This window comes from Sturnira hondurensis, unplaced genomic scaffold (genome assembly GCF_014824575.4).
Source record: "Sturnira hondurensis isolate 20B ecotype Veracruz unplaced genomic scaffold, ASM1482457v3 Scaffold0023357, whole genome shotgun sequence".
NCBI lineage: Eukaryota > Metazoa > Chordata > Mammalia > Chiroptera > Phyllostomidae > Sturnira > Sturnira hondurensis.
In genome coordinates this window covers 8,065,868-8,087,350 of record NW_028095988.1, presented here as the reverse complement: position 1 = coordinate 8,087,350, position 21,483 = coordinate 8,065,868, and the positions used below count along the sequence as shown (strand labels likewise).

General features: G+C 36.0%; 1 protein-coding gene across 3 annotated transcripts in view; it reads right to left on the bottom strand.

The window, feature by feature from the left end:
• The window catches only part of NOVA1 (NOVA alternative splicing regulator 1), a 155,682-nt gene that overhangs the window by 105,322 nt on the left and 28,877 nt on the right, over positions 1-21,483 (bottom strand). Inside the window, exon 2 of one of the 3 annotated variants that reach the window (XM_037037531.1) lies at positions 1,219-1,319. The exons of the other annotated variants lie outside the window; for them this stretch is intronic. The gene's annotated coding sequence lies outside the window, so the exon portion shown is untranslated. The remainder of the gene's footprint in view (positions 1-1,218; positions 1,320-21,483) is intronic. 3 annotated transcript variants of the gene reach the window in all.

The window sequence follows — 21,483 nt, the reverse complement described above, 5'->3', positions numbered from 1 at the left end:
CTTGGATGGTATTCTAGAACGCCATCACTGTGCATTCAATACACACAAATAATATCCTGACTAGAACAAAATCACTGACACCAAAATGTCTGGGTTACAGATGTAAGGTACAATTCCAAATACGCAGAACTCTATCCCGAGTCGAACAGAAAACACTTAAAGAAAGGGTCTCCAGGAAGTAACTTCTCCCACCTGCCTCGTTGTACAAGTACGTAAACTGGGGCCAGAGAGGCTTTTGTCTGCCTCCATTGACACTCTACAGTATAGAGACACACACACAGATATCATTCAATCTGTGGCACATAATTTAGATTAGTTAAAACAACTGGCGCTGTGTTTCACATCTCTAAGACTGTGAATACTAAGGAACCCTAATTTCTTGTCATAGACATGCCTATAGATGCACAAAAAATAATTTAAAAAACAATCGAAAACTAGTAAGTTATACTATAAGTAAACAAGCAAAAACAGTTAAAATACAACAATCCGTATCATATTGTTTAACAAGAGACACAGCAGTTTCTAATGTTATTTTTCTATCTTTTAAGGCATGAACATGCCAAGTATTACTAAAGATAGCACTCTTGTAAATTGCTTTTTACCAAAAAGGAAATTATGAAATAGCTGAATGGGGGAGAGAGACTAAAATACAGTAAAATTTCAAATATTTACTATTTCTTCTCTCCCAAGCTTTGTTTCAGTATGTTTAAAAATCCAGGTTCAATGTTTCTAAAACAAAGAATGAAAAGTAGGTTTATGATAAACTGACTGTTGCAAAAATTTCACCAAAAGAGTAAAAGAAATAACACTAAGGGATAAAACACAGCAAGCGAAGCTAATCAGGATGTTCCTGTTGAATTATATGTTGATTTGCTACTTAAAGAGCACAACTCTAAAATCTTACATAATAATTGGTTTCAGTATTTGAAAATATTTAAAAACAAACTCTTTTAAGTTTCATTAGAAGTGCAGTATTTATAAAAACATTTTAGTTTCATTCACTTTTAAAATAAAATAATTTCCAGGAGTGCATCCATTTGTTTGTTGTTCAGTTCAGTTTCAATCACAAATTAGATGCCCTTAATATAAAATTTAGAGCCAGGGAGAGCAGCACTAATTTTAACTGACCTCAATACATTTTTAAATGATGCTTCCCAATTACTTGTTATTCTCTCTTATCGGGCTTTCCAGTCTGGAGTGGGTACACAAGAAACTTACAGTCTATGTAGTACTCCTAGTCAGTGTCACTCTGCAGATGGCACAGTGGAGAAATACCTTCCGTACGGGACCATGTACAATTCTTCTGCAGCTGTCAGCACCTAGGGGAAAGTGCGCTGTTAAACAGTTGCTGCGTTCCACCTCAGAAGTGGCTGCAATTCGGTGGTGGGTGAAGTGATTCCTGTACATATATACAGGGGTGAAAAATACTATAAAAAATAAAAATATTTAACAACACAAGTGGCTGTTTGAAAACTGTGCCACGGCAGAACAGAATACATCATTCAGTCACAAGAGCCCTACACAGATGGGCTACCACTCATTAAAAAGTTGAATGCCAAGAATGATTGAAAGGAAAAAATAGAAATACAGTTATTTAATTCACAACATAACTATAAATCAATGTTAAAACATCTGTTGTTGAAAATTTAAACCTAAACACTGCACACTGATTTATAACATTATTTCTACAGTAATTTACCTAAACCCTGGCAAGTGTATACAGTAAGATTTGTCACTCTGTTTAGCTAATTTAATGCTTTTGTTTTAAATGACAATTCAAGGAGGAAAAATCAAAATAGGTTAGGTATCAGAACTGAAACATATGTAACATTAAATATCTAACAAAAAGGTAAGAAAAACCATTAGGAACTTCTAAATTACTTTATATGGAAAAAACAATTTAATAAAATAATCTTCAGAACTATCAAAGGTTGTATTATTTTTCATATAATGAAGCTTTACCAGTGATTCCATTTTTCCAGTGATTCCAGTGATTCCATTACAAAATGACTTTTCTTCTCCAAAGTCACAATAAATTAGAATTTACATACAATCTTTATCTTTAGCCCATATAAATGAGTTAACCAAGTGTATGCTACTTTAGTTCATTAATATAGAAAATTATTACCACATTTTACTTTTACCATAATACCCTTTCTACTTATCTTTGATGAAATCAGATAATAAAATTCAGAAATTATTCTCTGAGAACTATCACTGAATAACTAGGCTATCTTTCTAATCACCTACCTCTGGTCACACCTACTATATTTATACTACTATGAGAAGATAACTGCTTTTTTATTTCAAAATATTTTATTTAGGTTCTTAACATAGACCAAGGGTGCTATAAGAAAAGCCCAACAAATCTGACCAGTAAAAAGTGCCTTATATGTCAAACTTTTCTGAATCTCACTTGTTATAACAGACTTCATTTATTTTGGCATATACTCAGTGGAGTCAGAAATGACTGATAATTTCAGCTTGCTTAAATTCTTCCTTGAATATGGCATAGAATAAATATTTACTTTAAATGACAAGAGATGGTAGAAGAAAAATAAAGTATTTATACAAAGTACCCCAGTCTCTTCATTAAAAGATGAGGAATTCCCAATCTGAGATCCATGTATGAAATTTAGGGAACTTAGGAATTCTGCAAAATTGCATATGAAAATAAAGACTTCATACAGGTTCATAGTACATTTTTATAAAGATGATGGGCCATAAGCTTTTTTCAGGTTCTTAAAAGTCTCTGTAACTTCTCCCAAAAGTTAAGGAACTACTTACTAAGTGATATGAAGACACCCAATTGAATAAGTAGCATACTCATGTATTAAAAGTCTAACTCTGAGGAGCTGTTTCCTTCTTATGTAAACTGAGCAACAAACACAAGGATGTTCCAACAAGTAAATAAAATAATTCACATAAAACACATGGTACAACTGACCTATTATTATCAGTAACAGTAATAATACTCAAAAGAGCTACCTCAATCAACTAAAACTTTCTTATAGGCCCCATCTTTGTTTACTGCTATATAACTTCATACTCCTTTTACTTAGCTGTTATCTTCTACATTTATTGAGCTGTGTCTTCCCAAAAAGACCAATATCATAAGCTATATATTTCTGCATTATTTCACATACAAAAATGCAAAATACAAGTTTTGGAACACTGCTTTACATGACTAACATCCACATTTCCAAAAAAGCCCACAGGTCCCTTTATGACACTACAATGACTGGAACAGGTTCAGATAAGTAAAAGACCTGGCCTCAATTGTTTTTATCTAAAGTAATTCATTTCCTTTACCAGTTTTTCCTTTCCTTCACACAATACATACAAACAAAAGAGTCTAAATTTGAAAAATCTATCAAGGAATCACATTTTCTGAAAAGTTTATACAAGTAACATTTTCACTTTGATAAATTATTTTCCTTACTCTTCGAGTTAGTTTCCTGAAGATCCGAGATACATGAAACATTCACACATCACACCCTTAAAAAAGAATCCTTGAATTAAAACCCGTAGAAGAGCCCACCTTTAAAATGAATTCACAGCACTATAAACAGTATTACAACAGTATCTACGGGGCTCTTCAAGGTTGCACTAATGTAAATATTCATAAAAAAGACCATTAAAATCTTACCGAGTATTAAAGATACTCAGTGAAAAAATTAAAGATTTGCTAATATATACGAAGTAATACATAGAATGAGCCCCAATCATTTCGAATGCAAAGAACCTTTTCTAGCGTCTTCTCGTAAGAGGAGTTAGTTATACTATATGTGTTCACACACCAATAAAACATACACAGTAAGGACAAAGGGAATAGGAAGGAAGGAAGGAAGGAACAGAAGTCAGAGAGAAGCACAGTAAGCATCCAGAGTACTGCAATAAAAAGGATTTGAGCAGAACACAGAGAACAAGCAGGTGTCAATGAGGAGAACAACAGGCACGGGCCTAATTATGGCAAGGAATCTGGAATAGGTCATTTCACGGGATGGCATTTTGATAAGCATTGTACAAAAATCACTTTAGCAGCCACAGGGATGATGAACTAGAGATGTGGTTCAACTAGGATGATAACAATGGCAATATACAGTTAGGAATACCTATTTAAAGATGAAAAAACATACGCTGGATAAAACATTAAAATAATAAAAATTAAGGGATAAAGTTGAGATTATTTCTAAAGTTTGAGTACAGAAACTAGCATCATTCATCCGTTTATTTACTCAACACAGTATTGCTCTTCTCCAATGAGTTGGGTCCTGTTTTAGGACTGGACACACTGAACACACACACAAGCCAATGACTTGCCCTCCAGAAGATTATATGCTAACAGAAGAGACAGCTGATAAGTATAAAGTGTTATGTGTATAATACAGTGTGTGGAAATGATACACATCTAAATAAAAAATAAAGAAAGTTATAGGTACAGAGTGACAGGGATACTATTTTAACAGAGTAGTAAGGGAAAAACTAAGGAAGCAGCATATTTTAACAAAATAAATTTGCAAATGATGTGAAATGAGTCCACAGACTATCTGTGGTACAAACACTGTAGTCAGATGGAATAATAAAAGCAAAGCTCTGAGACAGGAACAAGTGATCAAAACTTAACCAGCAGTCAGATCACACAGGGCCTTAGTAAGGACTTCAGATTTTTCTTTACTTGTTAGAGAAAGCAACTGTAGAATTTTAGTCAAGTGATGTAATTTATTTAATCTTTTAAAATGATCACACAAACTGTCGTGGTAGAATTGACGGTAGAGAGCAAGAATGGAAGTACTAGCAAGACTATGGTAAAATTTATATAATAGAATGTCAGACTGAACTTTTCCCACTGCCCAGGGGTTGGTAATTAGAACCCAAGGCTAAGGACAAAGAATGACCAATCAAATATTTCTCATTCAGAAGATAGCCTACACAGGTGAGGGCCAAGTCCTCTTTCATAACTTAAAAATCTTTACCTTTCTCAATTCCCCCTATGCCAGACTTCCCAATCCCACCCCACGGTCTAAAAGTCAATCATCAGAATTTGCGGGACTGACTTAATGTAGGTGGACAGCACTGTTGCCAAGTTCTAATCCAGCAGGAATGGGTCCAAAATATCAACAGGAAGGGAAAACGAAAACTGGTCTCTCATCTCTCAGCTGTACCTCAACTTGGTTTACACTTGCTTATTGTCCCATGCCCACTTCCCCTCCCCACGCCCATCTGATGAGGGAAAAAACTTGGAGTTGGAAAATAGGGCAAGAGAGCTGGAGCCTCTCTGCAAGAGCAGAGAGTGTCTTGACTGTGCAAGTGCTGGACTTGAGCCTGCAGACAATGGGAGCCCCACAGCCAGAAGCTCTGCGTGTACTAGGAAAGTAGAAATGGAGGAAGAGCAAAAAAAGTAAGCCAGAACTGCGAGGCCCTCCAAAAATCCCTCACCCTCCAAAACTGTTTCACCTCTGTTGCATCAGAGTATAGTACTTGTCTTTCCCCACAGAAGGCATGAGATCCAGTCAGTGTTAGGCTGAGAAGCAGAACAAAACAGAACAAATCTGCCACTCAATGCTGTGAATATTAAACACGTATTTTTATCAGTCAGTCCTTCTGAGAGATACAATAAATTAATGGGAGTCAAAATTACAAAACTAACTTCTATATTTACAGTTTTTTAGCCCACTTTTTCATAGAAGAATGTCAGTTATAAATTGGAAAGTGTAAGAAGAATCACGCACACTGAAATAATCCAGTCTTACATGTTAATTCACTATTAGTAAATAATGTCAGCCAAACTGTCAATGCAATGTTCAAGGACAAGCACAAAGTACTTGATATTAGAAACTAGGTAACATTATTTTACCAAATTGCAATATAAAACTTCTGACTAAAAGAATTCAAGGAAGTTTCCCCTCCCTGCCTATGTGTGAAGTATTCTACTTGAATGCAACTGAAAATTTACAGGGACAAAGAGATTTTAAATTAACTACAAAATGAATTTTCACCAAGAGAATGAGTTTTCTGCCCTTTTTAGTTGAAAAGGAGTTATTCTAATGCGTGTAGACCTATTCATACCCCTATGCAATCATATTCCATTTTTCTAATATTTCACATTAATGTTTATGACTCTAATATATCTTTTCTAAAACAAAAATAAAAGAAATAACCATAAATATTAGAAAAATAAAAAAAATATCCTGGTAGCTGTATCAAAGAGCGCCATTAGACAGAAAAATCTGATTTGAAATACAACAATGTAGAATCTAGTTTTACCCTCACCATATGTTAAACACTCTACTGTCTAGTATAACTCTGGGAAGACACCAGAACCAATTTTTTAAAATACAGGATAACTGCAAATTTTGATGTCATTTTTCTATTATGTGGACAGGTTCACACATCATATAAAAGACTCTCATTATCTACCACTGTTGACATTTCCTAATCCAAATATCCATGAATGGTATTCAAGAGATTATACATCAAATTTATATTTTGCTATGACACAAAAGACAAACATATACTTTATGAAACCATCTCCCTATTTTAAGGATGCCAAAAATATACACAAATTTCTCAGAACTATTTATGTCTAAAATACAATTTGTCATACTTAATAATATGTACTCTTAAATCATTTCCTCAAATAAAAAGGAATGATTCTAATTTCCTCTACCACAGAACTATAGGAATATATTGAAATTACTCATTATGGCAATTTAGTAATATGAAAACTTTATTGAATAAGGAAATATAAATGTGTTGCCATAGACACATAGGTCAGAGATTATCAAATAAAGCTATGTTCTCTAACTTTCTGAGGCTTTTTGGAGATAACAGTCAGGTAACAATAGTCTTTCCCACTCAGAGAAAAATTAGATTAAGGGATGAAATTGCAACTCTTTGATATTTTCATAAGTTTTCATATTTCATAACTCCTAGTTGATTACACTAAAATATTCCATTAGTACAACATGGACATTATGAGGACAGACCTCGGTGACAGTCTGTCTTTGGGCAAACCCCATCTCTGCCTCTAATTTTATATAAAAAAATATTTACACATACACGGGTTGGCAAAAGTAGGTTTACAGTTGTTTGTATGGATAATGACATACACATTATGACCACTGAAATAGTTTTATTAATCATTTGTTTCAGGTACTCACAACTGTAAACCTACATTTGCCCACCACTATATATATGCATATATACACACATATATTTCTATAAGTATATACAGTATATAATATACACACACATGCACTCACATATACAAATACACACACCACACATATGTTTTGGGCAAATCACTTAATCTGTGCCAATTTCCACACAGGATTATTGCATGAACTAATTCCATTTATATACGGAAGTCACGCAGTTTAACTGCCCCTGTCTCATAGTGAGGTACAGATGAACTATTAGCTACTGTTATTATTATTTTTTTAATATTTTATTTATTTATCTTTAGAGGGGAAGGGAAGGAGAGAGGAAGAGAAATATCAATGTAAGGTTGCTTCTCGTGCATCCCCTGCTGGGAACTAGCCTCTGCCGGGAACTGGCCCACAACCCAGGCATGTGCCCTGACTGGGAATCAAACCGCGATCCTCTAGTTCACAGGCCCGCACTCAATCCACTGAGCTACACCAGCCAGGGCCTGTTATTATTATTTTTTAAATATTTATTTATTTATTTTTAGAGGGGAAGGGAAGGAGAGAGGAAGAGAAACATCAATGTATGGTTGCCTCTCATGCATCCCCTGCTGGGAAATGGCCCCTGCCGGGAACTGGCCTGCAACCCAGGAATGTGCCCTGACTGGGAATCAAACCACGATTGTCTGGTTCACAGGACTGCGCTCAATCCACTGAGCTACACCAGCCAGGGCTAGCTACTGTTATTATTACTGCTGCTGCTACTATTAATCTTAAGTTTAAATATAATAGTGTTTCAAGTTTCCTAAAGAATGTAATTTCCAAATGCTCTATTATTTAAATGAATTAAAAAAGTTTGAAAACTACTGCCATTGAAACATTAAAAAGAAAGCATGGAATATTGAAATATACTTTAGATTTCTAAAGAGAACAGAAAAACTGAGAACAGGGATTATCTTTTGTCACAAAATACATTGAACTGGCTTGATTTTAAAACATTTTTCCATGTCTTAAGGTTTGTGGGTAGAGACTGTAGAAATGCACCCTATCCTGAATCTTCCTTATTCTTTTTACAGCAGCCGCTGACATAGGAAAATAATTTCCTGCTTCACTGTGCGGCGCATACATCACCTAGACTCAGAAATTATGTCCTCAGCAGCAAGGCAATAGGTTTCTGTCGAAACTTACGAATCACTGACAAAATAGAACAGTAAAATTATACCAAATAGAAATGATTTATTATAAGAAAAATCAAATGTAATAAACTGAATTCTTAACTGGAAGAATTCAATTTACTTTCACTTTCAATGGCTGGGCTATAATATTTCTTAAAGAAATAAAATTTTGTGTGTTCATAATCTTTAAATCTTACAAATATTATGTTTCTATTCTTCCCAAAGTCTTTCAACAAAGGAAAAATTTTAATAGTATCAACTACAACTCTTTAGTCCTGATTTTAATTATCCCCGGTGTGTAGAACATTGTGTCCTACTTGAGACACTAAATGTCATTTTTAAATAATTACTTAGAAGAATGCTGATAAGTGGTAATTAATAGTTTGTATTCAATTTTTGTGTACTGAAAAAATATTCACTCAATATGTAATAACTTGTATTATTTATATTTGTGTGTATATTATAGCTTACTTAGAAGCTATCAGATTTTCCTCTAATTTAGTTATATAAAATTCTGGTAACTGGCCTTTTTAAAAGTGATTTTTAATGTAAATGTATGCTCAATTAACTCTAGATGTCATGAAGTATTGTAGACTTCTGTTCTATTATGATAAAGTACCAACCTCAGGTTCCAGAAACAAGTTTTCCGATTCAAATCTTTCTGCCACTTGCTAGTCAGGTGATACTGGGCAAAATACTTACCAATTTTGTTCCCTCCTCTGTAAAATGTGGATGATGGTGTCTTTTTTAATTGGATTTGTTTGAAGGTTAAATGAAAGTCTATATTAAAACACTTAGAACAAGGCTAACACATAGTAAAGCACTCCATAAATGCTACTAGTTTTTATTGTTACTATTACTACTTTATTTATTTTTTTAATGTGTGGTTGCCTCTCATATGGCTCCCACTGGGGACCTGGGTCACAACCCAGACATGTGCCCTGATTGGGAATCAAACTGGTGACCCTTTGGTCTGCAGACCACACTCAATCCACTGAGCTACAACAGCCAGGGCCATATTGTCACTATTATTAATACTCTTATTATTGTGACTAAGAATGAAAGATTAAACACACTACCTTCTGAAATTCCACTAAAATGACAAAAAGTCAAAGGACAAAGAGATGTTTTTAGAAAATAAACAACTCAGGCAGATGACTCACCACTAATTTAGCCCAGTAAAAGAAGCTGAAAACTACATGGCAGAAAAGGATAATCATATAAGAAACAATATAATTTGCCTACCAGAAGTAAGAGGTAAGTTAGCACTAAATACTAAGGGAATCTTTCAAAAGCTATGTAGAGAACATTTCCACACTCAGGTTTAAGGATCCCCTTCCACATGTCCTCTTTTACCTCTAAAAGATTAGTATCGAATATCATCAGGCAGAGAGGTTCCCGACTGAGAACCACCAAGCACAATGTAGGTAGGACACACAGGACAATGCTCAATTAGAGCTGAACTGGTTCTTAAATGTGGGCAGGCAGATGTAAACCATCCAAAGGGTATCTGAAAATGCACAGGGGAACATTTAAGACCCCAGAAAAGCACACAGAGACCACAATCTGGAATTGCACAAAAATAATTTGGGCTCTTTGCTTGATCACCCTAATAAAGCCATCTAGACAATAATTCTTGCTCCCGGATACACAGACTCAAACCAAATCTCATTAAGTCAAAGATTTCAGAAAAGTCTCCCAACATGAAAGACTACAACCCAAATAAACAAGAAAATGTACTCAAAGGAAATATCATGCAAAGAGAAAAAACTATTTAATAGTTTAAAAATTATTACCACACTTACAGACAGGACTTCTGGCCAAGATGGAGGCGTAGGTGGAAACACTGTGCCCCCTCCCACAACTAAATTTAAAGACAGCTAAGTTTTAGAAACAAAAATGGAGCCAAAACAGCGAAAATTGAACTGTACACAAGGAACCACTCAGCCAGACCAGTAACAGGGACGGAGTCAGCGACGGAGCGGCTCCAGCTGGAAAAAACCTTTCAGTCTGACCAACCCAGGAGTGGAGGCGAAGGCAGTTGGGGATCCCAGGTGTCGAGGGGCGGACCCGGTGAGGGCGCAGGGCGGCTGGCTGACGGTGGTCACACATTTGCGAGCAGATAAACCAAGCGAAGGAGCGAACAGTGAGACAGACCGCGCTGGCTAGGGCCCCAGTGAAGGGAATTAGAGCCTGAAAGCACCAACTGGAAAGACTTTCTTGAGGGGCCGGGAGAGACTCCCAGACCCACAGAGAGTTTGTTGGAGAGACTCACAAGGTCCGGGAGAGTACATGGGCCCACACACCTGGGAACCAGCACCAGAGGGGCCCAATTTGCTTCTGGGAAGCCGCAGAGGGGACAGAAATCTGAGAGAGAGCGGAGTGGGGCAAAGTGCCATTTTTTCCCCCTCTCTGACCCCGCCCTCACATACAGCGTCACAACCCAGCCACTGGGTTGCCCCGCCCTGACAAACACCTAAGGCTCTGCCCCGCATACATAACAGGTGCCAACAGACCAAACATTATGACTCAAGAACAGCTCAAAGCCCCAGAGCCTATAATTCTAAGTGACCAAGATAGCCAGCCTTTCAGATGCACAGTTCAAAATACTGGTGATCAGAATACTCACAGAACTGGTTGATTTTAGCCACAAATTAGAGGAACATATGAAGGCTAAACTGATTGAAATGAAGGGAAATGCACAGGAAACCAATAGTGATGGAAAGGAAACTGGGACACAAATCAAGGGACTGGACCAGAAAGAAGAAACAACCAAACAGAAAAGAAGGAAGAAACAAGAATTCAAAAAAATGAGGAGAGCCTTAGGAACATCCAGGACATCTTTAAATGTTCCAACATCCGAATTATAGGGGTACCAGAAGGGGAAGAGGAACAACCACGAGTGGAAAACTTACTGGAACAAATAATAAAGGAGAACTTCCCCAGTCTGGCAAAGGAAATAGACTTCCAGAAAATCCAGGAAGCTCAGAGTCCCAAAGAAGTTGGACCCAAGAAGGAACACACCAAGGCACATCATAATTACATTAGCCAAGATGAAAATGAAGGAGAGAATTCTAGAAGCAGCAAGAGATAAGGGGACAGTCACCTACAAAGGAGTGCCCATCAGACTGTCAGCGGATTTCTCAAAAGAGACCTTTCAGGCAAGAAGGGGCTGGAAAGAAGTATTCCAAGTCATGAAAGGCAAGGATCTACATTCAAGATTGCTCTATCCAGCAAAGGTTTCATTTAGAATGGAAGGGCAGATAAAGTGCTTCTCAAATAAGGTCAAATTCAAGGAGTTCATCATCACCAAGCCCTTACCATATGAAATGTTAAAGGGACTTATCTAAGAAAAAAAAGATTAAAATATGAACAGTGAAAGGGCAGCAAACTCACAGTTATTAACAACCACACCTAAAACAAAAGCAAACTAAGAGGACAGCTAGATCAGGAGCGGAACCATAGAAATGGAGATCACATGGAGGGTTAACAACAGGGGAGTGGGAGGAGGAGAAGGGGGGAAAAGGTATAGAGAATAAGTAGCATAGACGGTAGGTAGAAAATAGACAGGGGGGAAGGCAGGAATACTATGGGAAATACAGAATCTAAAGAACTTGTGACACATGGACATGAATGAAAGGGGGAGAATGGTGGGGGAGGGGGTGTGCAGGGTGGAAGGGAGTGAGGGGGGAATGGGACAACTGTAATGGCACAATCAATAAAATATATTAAAAATAATAAAAAATAAAAATTATTACCATACTTAGACATAAAACATAATTATAGTCAGAAAACAACAATGTGCTATGCTAAAAATAGAATTAGAGAAACAGTAACTTTTAGAAAATAAATAGCTGAAATAAATGAAAGAAAATGTCTAGAAAATCTAGTAAATAAAATATAAAATGAAAAAAGGCCCTAGCTGGTGTGGTTCCGTTGGAGCATCATCCAATAAACCTGAAGGTCACAGGTTCAATTTCTGGTCAGGGCACATGCCTGGGTTGCAGATTGAGTCCTCAGTCAGGGCGCATGCAGGTAGCAACCAATCCAATGAAGTTTCTTTCCCTCTCTCTCTCCCTCCCTTTCCCCTCCGGCTCTCTTTAAAATCAGTAAGTATGTCCTCAGGTGAGGATAAAAAGAAAAAAGTGAAAAAGGAAAGAAAAGTTAGGAAAATTAGAGGACAAATACAGCATATGCCCATTGACCAGGTTGTGAAGAGAAAACTGCAAGCAAAGGGAGCAATGCCTTCATAATTTTGAAGGATTTTACAGCCTACCATTATATACATAAGCTAATATTCAATCAAATGGAAGGATGGGATCAAGATATTTTCAAGTAAACTTCTATGACTCCTTTATCAGGAAGAAGCTGAAAAGTATACATCTAAAACAAAGTAAAACAAAGGGGGAGCATGGAATCCAGGAAACGAAAAATCTAGCACTGGACAACAGCCTGGGGAGGTCCGAAGATGAACTGCTATGCACCAGACATAGAAAGCAACCACTCTAGATTGCAGAATAACCATATGGAAAGGTCTCCACAAAAAAGGGACAACTGATACACTGTTTGAAACAACATTTGAGCATTCAAAAAATTATTGATACGTATGTATATAAGATATCTGTTGAAACATTTAGGAAAAAATAGTAGGTACATAAATTGCAAGCAAGTAAAAATGAGGCAATTACTAACTCTGTCCAAAAAGAAAAAAGTAGTAAAAGGAAAAACTTGTAACACATTGTTTATTTTATTCAACCCTCGCCCAAGGATATGTTTTATTGATTTTTAAAGAGAAAGGAAGCCTGGAGGGAAAGAGGGTGCAAGGCAGAGTAAGAGAAACATCATTGTGAGATGGCAAGATTGCCTGGTTGCATTCTGTTCGTGCCCCAACCAGGGACTGAAGCTGCAATCCTTTGGTGTCCAGGACAATGCTCCAACCAAGCTACCTGGCCAGGGCCATCATACATTCAGGGGTGTCCAACCTTTTGGCATATCTGTACCACACTGGAAGAAGAGTTGTCTTGGACCACACATTAAATACACTGCAACACGTAATCACACACACACACACACACACATCTCATAATGTTGTAAATGAATTTACGATTCTGTGTTGTGCCACATTCACAGCCATCCTGGACTGCATGCAGCTCACAGGCTGCAGTCTGGACACTCCTGGTAGGTGAAAAATAACAATACTTATAAAACAACAGAGTTGATTTAATGCAAAATTATTGGGTAAATACATTGAGAAAACTGAGTGATTACTGTTAAAGTATACTAAGAAAATGAAGAGAAATAAATGTAAGAAGAGTAAACCCCCAACTAATAAAATGGAAGTAAGTTGACAGAGATAGAAACTGACAAATCAAAAAGAGCAATTTAAAGTGTTAATTAAAAATATGGAAATGCTGTAAGAGCTTTAAGAGTGCAAAGCCACTGACTCTGGAAAGGAAGACTGCAGAAGACAGCAATCAGTAAAACAGGAATACTTTATTAGGTTTCAAATCTTTTAATACTATTTTATTTTTAAACTCTGTGCATATATTATTTGTTTTTAAAATCAATTTGATTGATTTTTTAGATAAATTTCCTACTTACACTGTGAAATAATACATGATTAATGTCAATTTCTAATTTTTAACATAGTTATATTTCAATTACCCAGCACCTGCATAAAACACATACACACACACACACACAAAAATTCTAGAGATGACCTTTGAACACCAAAACTTTCCTTACCAATTGTTAACAGATTCTTTAGTGCTCGCTTGGGTAGCACATTACACTTACTATGTCCCACTGTCCTGAGAACTCTTCATACAAACATCAATTCTATGAGGTAGGAACTATTACTTTCCAAATGTACATATAAGGAAATGAAGGAATAGCCCTGGCTGCTGTGGCTCAGTGGATTGAGCGCCCACCTGCGAACCAAAGAGTCACTGGTTCAATTCCCAGTACATGCCTGGGTGGCAGGCCAGGTCCCCAGTAGGGGGTGCATGAGAGGCAACCACACATTGAAATTTCTCTCCCTTTCTTTCTCTCCCCCTTCCCCTCTGTCTAAAAATAAATAAGTGAAATCTTAAAAAATAAAAATATGAAGTAACAAAGAGGCAAAGTGCTTGAGTTGAGATTTGAACCCAGACAATTTGATTATAGAGCCTGTAATTTTTCTATGTCCTGCTTCATATTATATAAATCTATTAAACTCAACATATTGTCTTTGCTTATTTGGAAAACACTTCATAATCTTATACATAATTACAATGATGAGTGATGTATTAGAAGTACATAAAAGTATGATCAAAATTAATGGAATGCCAGATACCAAAAGATATTTACTATGTAAGATATTATAAATCTTTTTAAAATTTTCACCAAAAATTGTAAGTTGATAAAATGACAAAATTATATATAAGGCCTGGTAGAAGTAACACCTGCTTGACTGTAGTTGGTAGAGTAATCATATGGATATAATGATTTATAGTTTTAATTTGAACATTTCACTTAAAATTGTTATGTGGTGTGATATTATTATGTTTAGAATTACATGCTTATGATTTTGTAATAAAAGATTTTGCAATTAAAAGGGGCATTATTTGTGCTGAACCCTGTGTATAAGACTCATTTACCTAATTCCCTGCATGAACTGCCATCTCCATTTTTCTCCTATAAATAGCAGTAGCACTATTATATCTGGTTATTTATAAAGTCAATTAACTATAAATAATATAACAATAACACAGAGGGACAAGATAATCATCTTCAGAAGAACCACAATATGAAAAGCTTACTAAATTTACCTATCCAATGACATACTATTATATTGCACTGATTCTCAGCCATGTATTCTTCCATAATTTTTTTCTCAGTAGATAGATTAATTGTGTATCCTCTATACAATGGTTTCAGATGTGATGAACTGCAGTAACAGTTACATTGCACTGTGTCAAGTACTATTCCAATTGCTTTATATATATTTACTAATTTAATCCTCACAACAATTCTATGAGGTAGATACTATTATTATTCCTATTTTACACATGAGAAAACTGAAATACAAATTGAGAAAATCACTAGAGTTCATGCAGTTACTGAGTGGAAGAGTGAGGATTTCAACTGCAGCAGAAGGTTAGTTCCAGAAACTAAACACTTAAATATTATACAGTATGACCGCACCACTACACATAATTTGTCTCTTTTTTTCTGACATCCCGTAACTCCTAATGTGTTTTTGTGCTCTGAAACTGCGACTGCTTTTAGCTACATTACTTTCTGTAAACAAAACCTATGGTTTCTTTAGTTGTAAAAGAATAAAGTTAAAAGAGAGCTACTTGGGTGACAGTAAATACGAAGCATAAAAGGGATAATTAGGCAGCATTCGTTCCCCAATTCCCTGTTTAGCCATTTCTTACCCCTTCTCTTAATAATCTCTTGGGATATAAACCCTCAGTATATTTTCAGTTCTGAAGAAAGATGTTTAAGCAGTGAATTGACATACATGTGATGTATACGGATTCTTTCCTAAAAACAAAGTTCCAACATTTTCACTACCAAGACGGTTTCACATTTATGCAGGATGAACTTCTGTGCAATGCCAGCTTCAGAAGATTGAAGGAAGAAATATTAAATGGCTTTAATTACAACTACCTTTACAAGTAATTTCTCTGTGAATCCAAGTCACGCTTCTTTGGTAAATAGGAAAACCTCAAACACTGCTGAATAAAGTAAAAATTAAGGAACTATTTCTTATATAATTTTGTAGCCACACACTGCTCTACTCTGAAACAAGACCATTCACTGAGGCGTTAGTGTGTATTTGATAAAGCTTTTACATACAGCATCACTCATCACTGCTTCTTGTGATAGGTACCACAATACCCATTTATATACTAGAAACTATAAAACAGGGAGATTTTCAGGCATCTTGCCCAAAATCACACAGATGGCAAATAAGACAGACATTCAAATTTAGTTCGGCCTTACTTCAAAGCCTTTGTTCCATATGTTGAATAGCGTATGTTACTAAAATGAGTGAAATTACAACAAAAACGTCAGTTACTAAGGCAGCTATTATATAATATAGAAACAATATGGTTAAGAGCTATTTTAGTTAAAAAGTATGTCTAACAGGTATGTCTTGTTTAAGGTTTCTGTAAGATTAAAATGTTGAACCTTTAAGTACTGAACCTGAATTTAAATACACTTATGAAAAATTTTCTAAAATGTATCACATATTACTAATTTCCTAAAATGCAATATATCCCAATGTAAACATTTCTTGATGAATCAGGCTCACCAAGACTGTGAGCATCAGTGATTACACTGTGTGGCAAGGTAACTGCAAGTGTAGGCAGTAAGAGATAAAACCTAAGAGCTATTAAAGCCAGTAGGTAATCTAGAACTCTGTTAAAGAAGTCCATGAGAAAACTGACTGTCATTGGTTTTTGTCTCAAAAACACAATAGCTGTTTGACACTGCTCTCCGTCTATACTCACTGTAGCCAGACTCTTGCACTTTCATAAGGACAAAATGTTATCCCAAAACAGACAATGTGCAAGTGTCCGAGTATACAACAACTGATGGGTCTTTCTTTTCTTTTCTTTTTTTTTTAGTATTTTACAGCTAAGCACCATTCCACCCTCGGAGATTACAAAGATACTCATTTTCCTCTCTCTCCACTGACGACTTTGTGTTCTACTGCATCTGCCATTGCCCTAGAGCACCAGCGCTTCCACTTACTGTCACAGCCCGCCACATTCTTCCCTTCTTTTTCCACCTTTTTTCTTTCTTGTTCAGTCACTAATTATTATTTCTTGGCTTCCGTGTTTAAGGACCAAAAATTCAGTGTGACATGAGGTCAAGAAATAGCAAAAAGTTGGAGAGAGACAAAAAAGGAAAAAAGAGACCAGAAAAAAAAGAATAAGGAAGGGAAAGGAAAAGGAACAAAAAGTAGGCCATGGCTCACGCATTTGTGTGACCTAGCACTGAGCACTGTCGTACAGGAAGGGCCGGTGACAGTGCATAGTACTGCACTAACTACATAATACAAGCCAATCACCAGCAAATGGGATCAAATAATTTAAAAGCGTTGCATCTTCTCTTTTACTAGTTTTCTTTTTCATCTTCTTTAATCCTTGATTGGTGCTGAAAACTTGACAGAAGGAAAAAAGAAGCATGAGAATGCAAACTGAAAGCAGAGTTCTTCAATTAAAAAAGATTACAAAATGGGCATTCACGTAGAGAAACATGTTACTTAGAAAAGTGATCTGTGATAGCTCTACGGGCACTTAAATGAGCAAAAGGAAAGAAAACATAATACAGTTGAAGAATAAGCAGAAACATGCTTAATGGTAAAGGCAGAAATGAAAATATAATGTGAATACTAAAACTACATGATTGCAAAACAAATCAGCTAAGCAAAATCTTAAAAATGTAATAATTAAAGAATTTAAGCAGTATTTAAGGTTACTTAGAGACATGGTATATAGTTCTAAGAAATTATCATACCTCTTTTGAAGGCTATTAACAGAATCATTCTATGTTATCACTAGCTAAAAATTCCAGGTCTAATTCATTGTCCTCAAAATAAAAGATACCATTAAATGTCAAACAATATGCAGAGTGCTGAATGCATGTACTTTTTAATCTGGCTCCAATGGTTACAACCAAGTACCTAAGGAAAGAGACTTAACATTTTCGTGCTTCAGCTTTCTAAAAATAGACCCTACACTTCATGAAGTTATTGGGCAGACTAAATAACATATAAACAGTGTGTTGAATATGGCCTTATAAATATTAAATGCTCCATAAGCATTAGTTATTGTTATTACAATTTTGCTACATTTTCCCCTTAACATGTATTATCTCACCTTTTAACTGAGGAAATTTAATACCATAATATGTCAAAGGTGTGGCAGCAAAAATTGTATTAATTGAAGTAAAATAATAGACACTGAGATAAAGGACCCACCATGTTCTTCTTTCTTACTTGGTATTTGTATTGACACTGGTAATTTGTCATCAATAAAAATTATGGAAAAACAGAAGTCATCATGGTAAGAGACATATACCTTTATTTTACTATATCAGAGGAAAGCAAAAAGAATAAATCTATTTATATACTATTTTAAAAGGCTAACTGATACTTTTTAAAATCTTCCCTAAGAGAGCAAACTTTAAACCAATGTTCTATTTTTCTTTTCCCTCTCCTAAAACTAGAATCTGGGGATGTACACTCAATAGTACTTAGAAGAACCCCTAACACAGGATGAGCTCAATAAATATCCAAAAAATGGGGAAAAAAGAATTCATTTGTTTTTTTATAAAAACACATTGCCTTCAACTCAACTCTCTTTTCCACACAAATTCACAAAAAGATGTCATTATAATCTAAAAACCAATACACTGAGATCTATATACTTCTGGCTTAAATTTAAAAATGCTATTTAAAGAATAATATAATCAATTTTAAATTTAATATAAGAATTCCTTCAGAAATTTTTATGCATAGTTTCTCTCATTTGCACTATCTATTACATTCACAAATCTTGCTCGACTTGAATAGTTTTGTAGTGGTTAGAATAACATAATCTGCAAAAGTGTTAACAAAATAACTTTCAGTTCTGGCCAAGATGGAGGCATAGGTAGATATGCTCTGCTTCCTTGCACAACCAAAAGAAGGATAACAACCAATTTTAAAACAAAAAACAACCAGAACTGCCAGAAAATAAAAATATATGGAAGTCTGACAACCGAGAAATTAAAGAAGAAACATTCATCCAAACTAGTAGGAGGGGTAGAGACAGGCAGCCAGGGCACAGAGGACACGTGTGACAAGGCAGCAGACGGCAGGCCAGGGCAGGCAAGATGGCAATTGGTGGACCTGGCTTGCGTGTGGATCAGCTGAGAGGAACAACTGGGGAGCTAGACAAACCATGCAACCCAGGGTTCAGGCGAGGTGAAGTAAAGTCTCAGAAACCTCTGGCTGTAAAACCTATGGGGGTTGCAGCGGGGGCTGGAGAAACTCCTAGTCTCAAGGACAGTGTGCTGGAGGGGCCCACAGGATCCAAAAACGTACACAAGCCCACCTACCCAGGAATCAGCACCTGGAAGGGCACAATTCCCTTGTGGGAAACAAGGGAAGCGGTGGAAAGTAGGGTGAGAGCCGACCAAGCTAGCAAGCAGCACTGTTCCCTCGGACCCCTCCCCCACATACACACAATGCAGTAACAAGGGTTGCTCTTCCCTGGCAAATACTTAAAGCTATGTACCCTTAAAGGTTACACCAAAACAAAGAAATACGGCCCAAATGAAAGAACAGATCAAAACTCCAGAAAAAGAAGTAAAGGACTTATTGGAGGAGACAGACAACTTACTGGATGCAGAGTTCAAAACACCGGTAATCAGGATGCTCACAGAAATCATTGAGTGTGGTAGCAAAACAGAAGTGGCGGCTATACAAAGAGAAACAAAGGGAAATATACAGGGACTCAACCAACAGTGATGGGAAGGAAACCGGGACTCAAATCAATGATTTGGAACAAAAGGAGGAAGTAAACACCCAACCAGAACAGAATGAAAAAAAAAAGAATTTAAAAAGTGAGGAGACGCTGAGGAACCTCTGGCACAACACTAGATGTTCCAAGATCCAAATCATAGGGGAACCAGCCGGAGAAGAAGAAGAGCAAGAAGTTGAAAATGTATTTGAACAAACAATGAAGAAAACTTCCCCAACCTGGCAAATTAGACATGCGAGTCCAAGATGTTCAGAGTCCCAAAAGTTGGACCTAAAAAGTAACACATTGAGACACATCATAATTAAATTACTCAAATAAAGATAAGGAGAGAATCTTTAAAGTAGCAAGAGGAAAGGAGACAATTAACTACAAAGGAGTGCCCATTAGACTGTCAGCTGATTTCTCAAAAGAGACCTTACAGGCAAGAAGGGGCTGGAAAGAAGTATTCCAAGTCATGAAATCCAAAGACCTACATCCAAGATTGCTCTATCCAGCAGAGCTTTCATTTAGAATGAAAGGACAGATAAAGTGCTTCTCCGATAAGCTCAAATTCAAGGAGTTCATCATCACCAAGCCCTTATTATATGAAATGTTAAAGGGACTTATCTCAGAAAAAAAGATAAAAAACTATGAGCAGTACAATGACAACAAACTCACAACTATCAACAACCAAACCTAAAAAACTAAGCAAACAATAGAACAGGAGCATAATCACAGAAATGGAGATGACTTGGAGGGTTATAATTGGGGAGGGGAGGGGGAGAATGAGAGATAAGGTATAGGGAATAAGAAACAAATGGTAGGTATAAAATAAACATGGGAAAGTTAAGAATAGTAGAGGACAGTACTAGGAATATAGTGGTTAGGAAATGAAGAAGCCAAAGAACTTAAATGGACCACCCGTGGACATGAACTAGGGGAGAGGGAATGCTGGAGGGAGGAGGAGTGCAGGGGATAAAGTGGAGAAAAAAATAAGACAACTGTAATGCATAATCATTAAAATATACTTAAAAAGATAACTTCCATTTTGTACTTGGTGATTCTATACCTGTTTCATTTCCATGCTTCTGGGTCATTAACTTTCCATTTTTCTCAAAACTATTACATATCAAAATTCAAAATATATGATAACATTTTAACGGTTTCTTTCTTGCTCAAGATGAACTACTTACGTTTTCTTTAATTTAATTGTTTCCATTTGGAAATAAAGCTTTCTGCACTACTGAGAACAACCTAACAAATCCTATATTTCTACCTATATTTGAAATACCTGAGAGTTCCTTGATATGTAAATACATCTCAACCCAAAAGATGTACTAACAGGACTGACAAAAGAAGAAGTCAAGAAAAAGTACCAATAAAGAAGGAACTTCTGGGGTCTTAGAAAAACTACACATGTAATAATGAGATAACAGGAGAGGATTTAGAGAAAACAGAAATGATTCCTTTTTTTTTTTAAGGGAATCCCCGTGCACTTAACAATCTGTTTTTGACACATACTACTTATTGCTGTTCACAATATAGTAACTGTCATTATATCTGCTTTTTCAGAACTCCTGGCAAATAGTAAAACAGTAAATTCAGGATTCTATTTTTTATAACCCTCACCATTTATTGACACAATAAATGCTGTTT